The sequence below is a fragment of the Mustela nigripes genome, chromosome 17 (assembly GCF_022355385.1).
Source record: "Mustela nigripes isolate SB6536 chromosome 17, MUSNIG.SB6536, whole genome shotgun sequence".
NCBI lineage: Eukaryota > Metazoa > Chordata > Mammalia > Carnivora > Mustelidae > Mustela > Mustela nigripes.
In genome coordinates this window covers 33,973,632-33,983,919 of record NC_081573.1, presented here as the reverse complement: position 1 = coordinate 33,983,919, position 10,288 = coordinate 33,973,632, and positions in this window count along the sequence as shown.

Here is a 10,288-nt window from a genome sequence, read left to right as displayed (position 1 = left end):
CATTTCACAGATCACTAACTGAGCAATAGGGCAGCATAGGTGAGTGGTCCGTTGTCACACAGGAAAGGAATCAAGCTCTGGCAGCAACCAAAATCCATGCCGTTAACCTCTACACTGATGTGCGTCATGGCAAGGATAGGCAAGGCAGGGGCCGGGGGAGGGGGGCAGCTTTCTGTCTGCTCCCCCGGGGATGGAAGAGAGCAAAGGGCAGAAGGGGCAATCTTCTCTGAGGTGGAGGTGGGCGCTGGATGTGGTTTGAAACCAAGCTATGATAAACCACTTGGAGTGGAGGTCAGCCACCTTCTCCCACCAAGGGACATGCCTTAGTGTCAACATATAGTCACTAAACTCCAAAGAAAAACTTCTGTTTTTTTGCATAGGGTGCACAAATTTGAGGCCAGAGTGGAATTACTGGGGATGACAGCAGAGAAGCTGAATTGTGCCATCACCTTTTCTCTACTGGTAGGTCTCTCCAGGAACAATACAGACATATTAATATGTCTGTACAATACAGACATATTAATATGCTTGTATACCAGGTGATACAAATAGATGCCATCCCCAAGAGGGCCTGGGGCAAGAAAGGACTCTGCCACAGGTCCAGGCTATGGCGCGAATAGCCCTGTCAATTGCGCTATATGATAGAGCAGGCCCTACGGTGTTGGAGGTATCTGTGGAGAGGAAAGAGGCAGTGTGAAGCTTAAAGCAAGATCCAGTGGAGAGACCATAATACAGGACTTGGAATTCTGGAAAAAGATCATGCTGTCCACAGGAGGAAATTTCATTCCTTTTGAAAAAGAGCTCCTGGCCTGTTTCTAGACTCTGGTAGAGATGGAATGCTCAAACAGGCATCCAATCCTGCTCACTGGGACCCGGGGTCTGCTGGACCCACTGAGGCATAAAGTTGGACAGGCACAACTTCAGTCCATTGTAAAATGGAAATGTTCTATCCAGGGTCGAGTCCCAGGGGGTCCAAAGAGCTTGAGAAAGCTGCATGAGTAGGAAGTCCAGACCAACTTGTCCTCCACCACATTCACCCTGTCTTACACCCAGGACGACATTCAGGGAGGGGACAGGGTCACGACCAGCTAAAAAGGTGGGAAAGCCTGAGCTTGGTTTAGACATGGGCTGGTTTAGAATGTGGGTACAAGACAAACGTGGAGGATGGCTGCATCACAACCACATTTTTGGGAGGCCCTGAAAGACAGGAGAGCAGGAAAATATTTTCAAGGGGCAAAGCTGTGAGTGGTGCATCTGGTCACCTATTTTGTATGGAAGAAGTGATCTCAGGTAAGAAGTGGTTACAGGGACTCATCTAATGGGCAACTTTGGCTTAGGGACTCCCCATCGGCCTGGCTGAAATGCTGTTAGATGCTGTCGTCTGAGAAATTTCCTCTCCAATCCTTCCTCTTTTCTTTCCCAGCCGTGTGACCTGTACTGTGGTCTGAACACTCTCACAGGCTACTTCAGCTTCATTTCCTTTGCCCACCACAGGCATTTCCCCCTTTAAATAAATCTCTTCTTGTCTAATTTCATCTTAGCTTAGAGGACCTGAACTAATACAAATCATAAATTTCAATCACAAAGACATTATTCGAATTGAGCTAACAACATGTACAAACTGAAGTCTGAAGTTACCAGACAAAAATACCTTGCTCTTTGCACTGTTTCACAGCATTACACTCTTTAAATTGTGGTAAAAAACACATAACATAGGGCACCTTGATGGCTCAGGTCGTGAACCCGGGGTCCTGGGATCAAGCCCCGCAGGAAGCCTGTTTGTCCCCTCCCGCTCCCCTGCTTGTGTTCCCTTTCTTGCTATGTCTCTCTCTGTCAAATAAATTTTTAAAAACTTAAAAAAAACACACACAGGGGCGCCTGGGTGGTTCAGTGGGTTAAGCCGCTGCCTTCGGCTCAGGTCATGATCTCAGGGTCCTGGGATCAAGCCCCGCATCGGGCTCTCTGCTCGGCGGGGAGCCTGCTTCTCTCTCTCTCTCTCTCTCTGCCTGCCTCTCCATCTACTTGTGATTTCTCTCTGTCAAATAAATAAATAAAATCTTTAAAAAAAAACACACACACACACATAACACAAAATTTAACATCTTAACCATCTCTAACTGCACAATTCAGTAGTGTTTAGTATTTCCGCATTGTTGTGCAACAATTGCCAGAGATTTTTTATGTTGCGAAGCTGAAACTCTGTACCCGTTAATCAATAATTCTCCATTCCCCCTTTCCCCTGCCCCAGCCTCTGCCAACCACCATTCTACTTTCTGTCTCCCAGCCCCTTGTGGCGGCTTTAAATTCCTCATATAAACTCAATCAGAAAGTATCTGTCTTTTTGCGACTGGCTTTTTCCCTTAGCGTCGGGTTCTCACAGTTCATTCATCCATAGCACGTGTGAGAGTTCCCTTCCTATTAAAGGCCGCATAATATTCCATTGTATGTACCTGCCACATTTTGCTTCTTCACCATCTGTCAGTGTACATTTGGGTTGTATTTGTCAGTGCTTTAAATTCTAAACACAAATAACCACAAAATTCCGAAACTTAATTAATAGTATGCTGCTCAGTATTTAAATATGTGCTGTGTGTTATATGTCAGTTATGCCTTAGTAAAGCCGTAAAGCACACAAGCGAGCAAACATGCTCTCTTCTCTACCCAGCCTCATACATCAAACCGCCTACCCAGTAGCCACACTCAGATGTGTAGTGGGCGAGTCAAACTTGACATATAGCCACCAAAGTTATCATTTTTCTTCTCCCTCCAAATCTGCTTTTCACCCATTCTTCTCCAGCTCAGTGACTGGCAACTCCATCCTCCCAGGGACTCAGGCCAGAAAGTGGGGAGTAATCCCTGACTAACCCTTTTTTTCTTGTCCCTACATCCGATCTGTGAGCAGATCCCACTGGCTGTGCAGTCAGAATAAATCTAGAACTCTGCTCATTACTACGATCACCCTAGTCTGACCTACTTTTGTCTTTTGCCTGAATCATTGTAGAAGACCCCTCACTGTGCAATTTGTTACATGTCAGTTATACCCCTCAATAAAACCTAGGGTGAGGAGGAGAAGACACTGCCTATTTGCCAAATTTTCTCCCCTTTTGTACTTTGCCTATTTGCCAAATTTTCTCTCCTTTTGTACTTCACCTCCTTCAGGTCTTTGCTTAAATTAGTATCTTTGCAATGAGCCTCTCTTCATCACCCTAGGAAAAATTAAGTCCTCTTCCTATCGGCTTCTCCACCCCAACTTTGGTATTCTCTACCCTTAATTTTTCCCATAAGGCTTACCATAAATAAATTATTTTATTTATTCATTTTTAAAAAGACATTATTTATTTATTTTGAGAGAGAGAGCGTGCAAGCTGGGGGAAGGACAGAAAGAGAGAGAGAATCTGAAGCAGACTCCCTACTGAGCATGGAGCCCAACCCAGGGCTCAATCCCACCACCCTGAAATCATGACCCAAGCTGAAATCAAGAGGCAAATGCTAAACCAACTAATCCTCCCAGGTGCCATTTACCTATTTTTTAAAAGATTTTATTATTTATTTATTTATTTGAAAGAGAGAGAGAGAGCGCGCATGAGCATAACCGGGGGTGGGGGAAAGGGAGAGGAAGAGGAAAGGAACCCCAAGCAGACTCCATGCTGAGCTTGGAGCCCAGTGCAGCTCACAATGAGATCATGACATGACCCAAAACCAAGAGTCAGACCACTTCACCGGCTGAGCCATGCAATGCAAGTGCCCTGCTTATTCATTTATTTATCTGTCTTTCCTCGCCAGTCCCACCCTACCCCTAGCAGCTAAAATATAAGCTCCAGGGACGCCTGGGTGGCTCAGTTGGTTAAGCAGCTGCCTTCGGCTCAGGTCATGATCCCAGCGTCCTGGGATCAAGTCCCACATTGGGCTCCTTGCTCGGGAGGGAGCCTGCTTCTCCCTCTGCCTCTGCCTGCCATTCTGTCTGCCTGTGCTCGCTCTCTCTCCCTCTCTCTCTCTGACAAATTAAAAATCTTTAAAAAAAAATAAAATAAAATATAAGCTCCATGAGGGCAAGGAATTCTATTTGTTTTGCACACAGCTTTATTCCCAGTACCTAAAACAGCATCTGGTAAGATGCCCCACAGATATTTGTCAAATAAATACAAGAGTGTGAAGGCCGGACTGTGAGGGGTTTAAGAGCTCAGGTTCTGGGATCAAACAGACTCGGGTTGGAATCTGGGCACTGTCACTCTTTTGTTGTATGAGTCACTCTGGACAAGTCCTTCATCACCTCTGTCCCAAGGTCTCTTCCTTCAGAGAAAGATGAATAAATGGGTTAAATACCTAGCTCGTGGGCAGCCAGGAAGATTCACTAAGGCGAAGGGGAGGTATAGAAGAGAGGTGACAGGAGATGTCATTCTTGGTCTAGTTCTAACACTGCATTACCATTGTCTTCACTCCTACCTGGGAGGGGACAGTCAGCCTTGGGGACCAGCAGGAAGGCCATTGAGCTAGCACTAAGCTGAGAATCTCCAGACACTAGGGAGGAAAGCTAAGTCAAGTGGGCAGGCCTCCCTCTTCTGGGCTTAAATCGGATGTTGTATCCTCCCCTGAGGTAAGCTGTTAAGGAAGGAAAGGTACAGACTGTTCCTAAAGACAAACTTCCATGCACTGCCCCTTCTGCCTCCCTCCATTTGTAATCCAGAATCCAGCCTTGCCTGGTAGATGACAGTAGGTTCCTCTCCCCAGAATGTGTGGGTGTTGCTGGTCTCAGAACGCATTTGCTTCTTCGCAAGAGCACAGCCAGACTTAGCCATCTGACTGCTAGCTTCACGGACTCTCCCTGCACACCCACACCCACACCCCCAACATCTATGCCCTTCAAAAAGCCAATTTAAGGCACAGAATCTCTGCTCTCCTCACACCCTTGTGAGCACCAGTTAGCTGGACAGCTTGCTTTCAGAGGACATAAATTACTAGATTCAGTTATCTTTCAAGGATATCTCCTTCGTCTTACCCCCTATAGAGTCCAGGCAACTTAGCAGACAAAATTAGTTGGCTTTTGAAATAAGCCTTTAGGATACAAAAGGCAGAGCCAATACGTTCAGGCTTCCTGAGCATGGCCAAAGGGTTCACACGGATATAGCCCACTCACATCAATTCCTCGCCTGTGCTGCTTGCTGATTCTACCTCTGCCCTCTTCACATCACCACCCCTCCATCTTTGTGCTGGTGTATCTCCTACTCCCACAACCCTCTCCTTCCTTCCTCTATGCCCTGGGCGACTAGTTCCTGTGGACTCCACTTCCCAACCTCCCTTGCTGACTGACTTCCTGGTGGCTTCAGCCAATGAGAGGCACCCTCAGGAGACTGGAGGTTGGGAAGAGAGAGCATCTGGGGGATTTCTTCCCTGCTGCTTCCCTGCTTGGGCACCACAGTCCTAGTGGGACATATAACCCAACCCCCAGAACTACACCTTCTGTCTGGTGTCCCCTCACTCACAGTACCAGCCATGGAAAGACACTGGTTTCACCATCCCTCCCCATCCCTTCATACTTAGAAGGTTGCTGGTTCCTGGATACCTCACCATCCTTTTTTGTTCCTTAGCTCTGCCCATGTGAGTGTAAATAGTCTGTTCATGGGACACCTGGGTGGCTCAGTTGATTAAGTGGCTGCTTTGGGCTCAGGTCATGATCCTGGGGTCCAGGGATCCTCGGGCTCCTTGCCTGATGGGGAGACTGCTTCTCTCTCTCCCTCTGCCTGCTTGTGTCCTCTCTCTGACTCTGTCAAATAAATAACATCTTTAAAAAAAAAAATAGTCTGGGGGCACCTGGGTGGCTCAGTGGGTTAAAGCTTCTGCCTTCAGCTCAGGTCATGATCTCAGGGTCCTGGGATCGAGCCTTGCACCGGGCTCTCTGCTCGGTGGGGAGTCTGCTTCCCCCCCACAACCCCGACCCTCCTCTCTCTACCTGCCTTTCTGCCTACTTGTGATCTTTCTCTCTGTGTCAAATAAATAAATAATATCTTTTTTTTTTTAAAGTCCATTCACTAAGATCTATTCAACTGAACTGAATGGAATTCTATTTCCCACAGGACCCTGACTCTTAAATATAACTGGACTCCATCTATCTGAAGAGCATCTCAGTTCCAAAAACTATCTGCCCAGTAGCCACAGATGTTTGCTGAGCAGATACCAATAGGAGAGACAACCATTAAATATGAAGACACTCAAAACTGTAGGCCATCATTTCCTTTCCAAAGAGTCAAGCTTTGTTAGGGAGGAAGAATTTGATATCTAAAAAAGTGGGAAAGGTAGTAACTTGGAGGTGGAGGAGGCAGGGACAGAGTGGTTTAGTGGTCTAGGGTTCTGGGCTGGCTTGGCTGTTGGCCACTGAACTTGGGCAAGTCACTCAGTGTTTTTGTCCCTCAATTTCCACCTCTGAAAATGAGGGTGACCTATTTTAAGTGGCTACCCTATGCATCTTACAAGTTTATTTTCAGGCTGAAATGAGATGGAGGAAGAAAAGATAGTAGTTTGGAAATTACAACGCTAAGATAGGGACCCAGTACCTCCTCCCTCTGGAAGGAACCACCACCCCAGTTTGACAACCATCTATAATAGATTAAGTGAAAAATCAACTCAACTTGCAGGCCTCAATAGTGATGATAGTTGCCATTATAATTTCTTAAGATATTTATTATCAATTATGTAATATTATTGCTTAATAAAAACACAACAATTATTGTTCCAGTGGCTACTTATTAACTGTCAGCTCTGTGTCGAACGTTGGGCTAAGCACGTTCTACACATTCTGTCATTGCATCAGTGTGATGATTCTGCAAGATACGGGTACCTTCTGAACTCCCATTTTGCCTGTGAGGAAACTCATGTTCAGAGAAGTTAAGCAACTTTCCCCAAATTACATGGCTGTCCTGGGGCTGAAATTCAAACGCAGGTTCATCCTATTATGTTCTGTTCTCTCATGATATCCGCTTGGTAGAGTGGTGGTTCTCGGGGGGGCAGGGCGGGCAATGGCACCCCCCAAGGGACATTTGGCAAAGTCTGGAGATACTTTTGTTTGTTTTAACTGAGGGGAGTCGCTATTGGCATCTAGAGGACAGAAGGCCGTGGTGGGGCTTGCATCCGTTCCCCCTGGGTGCTGTAAAGAATTATGAAGCCCAGGCAGCTGTGACAACAAGAATTTATTGTCTCGTGGTTCTGGAGGCTAGACGTCCAAAATCAAGAAGAGGTCACACTCCTTCTGAAGGCTCTAGGGAGGAATCCTTTTTAGGTTCTAGTGGCTCCCAGCAATCCTTGGTCTTCTTGGCTTGTAGCTCTCTCTGCCTCCATCTTTGCACGACCTTCTTCCTTGTGTCTTACTGTATCCTCTCCTTTTCTTATGAGAACAACAGCTGTGAGATTCGTGGCCAACCCAGAATCAACGATGATTTCATCTCACCATCCTTAACTAATTACATCTGCAAAGATCCTTACTTCAAACAAGGTCATACTCTGAAATTCTATGTGGACATGAATCTGGGGGGGTGGAACACTCTTCAATTCATTAACCCTTCAAAGCACAGGAGAGCCCCCCACAACAAAGAATTATCTGGTTCAAGATATCAATAGTGCTGAGGTTAAGAAATCCACTTTAGAGGGAGGTATTTCTTCTCTGGGAAGCAACGAGAATGTGGCTCTGTTAATCCCACAGCTACAAACGGACAAGGTCTCAGATTGCCTTAAAGTCCAGAGGTCACCTTCTCCTTCCACTTTTCAGGCACCACAGACTCTTCTGATAGCCTTGAGTCTCTATGCTGCCCCCTGCATTTTTACAGCACTTTGTATTTTGACTTGAGAATGATATGGTCAGGAGGCTGGGTGGCTCAGTGGGTTAAAGCCTCTGCCTTGGGCTCAGGTAATGATCCTGGGGTCCTGAGATCAAGTCCAGCATCAGGTTCTCTGCTCGGCAGGGAGCCTGCTTCCCCATTTCTCTCTGCCTGCCTCTCTACCTGCTTGTGATCTCTGTCAAATAAATAAATAAAATCTTAAAAAAAAAAAAAGCATGATATGGTCAGGGGTGCCTTGGTGGCTCTGTCTGTTAAGCGTCTGCCTTTGGCTTAGGTCATGATCCTAGGGTCCTGGGATCGAGCCCCACACTGCGCTCCCAGCTCAGTGGGGAGCCTGCCTCTCCCTCTCTCTCTTCTGCTCCCCCTGCTTGTTCTCTCTTTGTCAAATAAATTAATAAAAATTAAAATTAAAAAAAGAAAGATTCGGTCAGATCCATCCAAAGGATTAAGTGTCCATCATAAATAAGAAATGTCTGGCTTCTTTCCCAAAAGGGAAGATACTCAAAACCCAAAGAAAGAAACTCGAGCTTGTGGACAAGTGACTATTTGCAGGTTACGGAAGAGGGACCAGCCCTGCCAGGTGGACCATCACTGGATGACTAACAGGGCACTTTCCTCCATTCATTCAACAAATATATGTTGAGCACTTACTATATGCTTAGCCCTGGGGATGCAGTAGTGAACAGCAAGGCTGTTGTGCTTGCTCACATAACCTTCCAGTCTGACATAACCACTTACAATCCAGTGTGGTAAATGCTATAGGAGGGAACTCCAAGATGCTCAGATTTCAAGGGGTTATAAAAGGTTTTCTGGAGCAAGTGAGCTCTAAAGTGAGATTTGAAAACTGAGTAAGATTCAAATGCATGTGGGTCAGGCTCATTAGTCCAAAGTCAACACAGCTTTGGCCCCCAAGCAAAGACTAAGGGAAGAGTAGGATTGGGAGAAGAGAGAGAGCTTGTGAAAAGGCCCAGAGGGAAGAAGGCCCATTTGGGGAATTGAAGGAAGGTCAATCTAGGCTTCACCACCACAGAAGAAGAAAGCAGAGAAGGTGATTGCTAAGGTCCATATTCTGTTTTCCTCTTTGTTCTCCAGGAACTCCCTTTGACCTCCCTTTCCAATTTGAGATGCCACTGCATGCTTTCTCTTGCTGTCCATGTTGAACTCAACTCCCTTCTCAGTTTCAGGGACCCCCATCTAAGTCTGATCTCCAGGTCAGGACAAAGGCCTTTGACCTCACCCAGAAGCAAAAGGGAATATCAGGCATGACCAGATATCTCTGGTGTCTTATAAAATATGTAGAAACTGCTTTGTCCCAGCCAGACTAAGACAGAGGCAGAAAGTCCTGGGTAAGCATCAGAGCTGGGACTAATTCACTCACAAAGTAGCCCCGACTTTGAAAATCAGATAAGGACCGGGACCCACAGTCAACGACACTGTGTCTCTTGCTTTCTCTGGATCATGGAGGAACAAAGATGTTAAGAGCCTGGGTTCTGCAGCCAATGGCCTGAGTTCAAATCCAGCCCCAGATCATTCCTAGTTGCAGGACTTGAAACAAGTCACCTCATTCTCATTATCATAGTGCTGCCCCCTAGAGGAACATGTGTGTATCCAATTGAGGGAGTCACAAAACCACTCCAGTAAGAGACCAGGTGTTCACTTTTTAAAACAGTCTATGATGGGGCTCTATGCCCTCTTCCCCACAATCAATCATTTCTTCACACACATCTCTGAAGCCTGGATCTGTGTGCCAGGCACTGAAAGAGCTCTGAGAAGGCCGCAGGGGAAGTTCCATGGGTTAGTCTGGCCCTGTGTGCCCTGAGATCTTTCTCCTCCTCATTCCCCTCTCTTTTCTTCTTTCCCTTGAACATGTGTGTGAGGGCAGGGAAGGGGTAGCCCAGAGAGCCCTTCAAGCTGCATGTCCCAGACTCCTGGGTCAGCCAGTGGGCACTGGCTGTTGCTCAGCAGACAGGAGAAAGGAGAAGGTTAGGGTAAGGGGGTTCTTCCCTCTCTCTGCCTGAGGCAATGTTTCTAGTCATGGCTACACATCTTCCATGGCTCCAGCTCCCAAAGACAGGCCTGTTATGGTTCTGGCCTCCTCAGGTGACCCTGACTCTTGGGCTCCAGTGACCTTTCCCTTGCCCCTCTGGCTGATGGGGAACAGTGGCTTTTTACACTTGGCGGCTCCTGGGCTTCTCCCCTCTTCCACCACCTGCACATCCAATCAATTCCCTGTCATTTACCCTCTTTAGTTAGAATGATTTCTCTTTTTCAGGTTGGAAAAGTAACTGATAATTCAGTCACAGTTTGTTGATGACAATAGCATCATTAATGAGTGTAGCAGAGTACTTAAAAATGCTGGCCTTGGAATTCCAAAGACGATGGTTTGGGGGGCCCCCACTCGGTTCACTCGGTTAAGTGTTCAGCTTTAGGTTGCAGCTCAGGTCATGATCTCAGAGTCATGA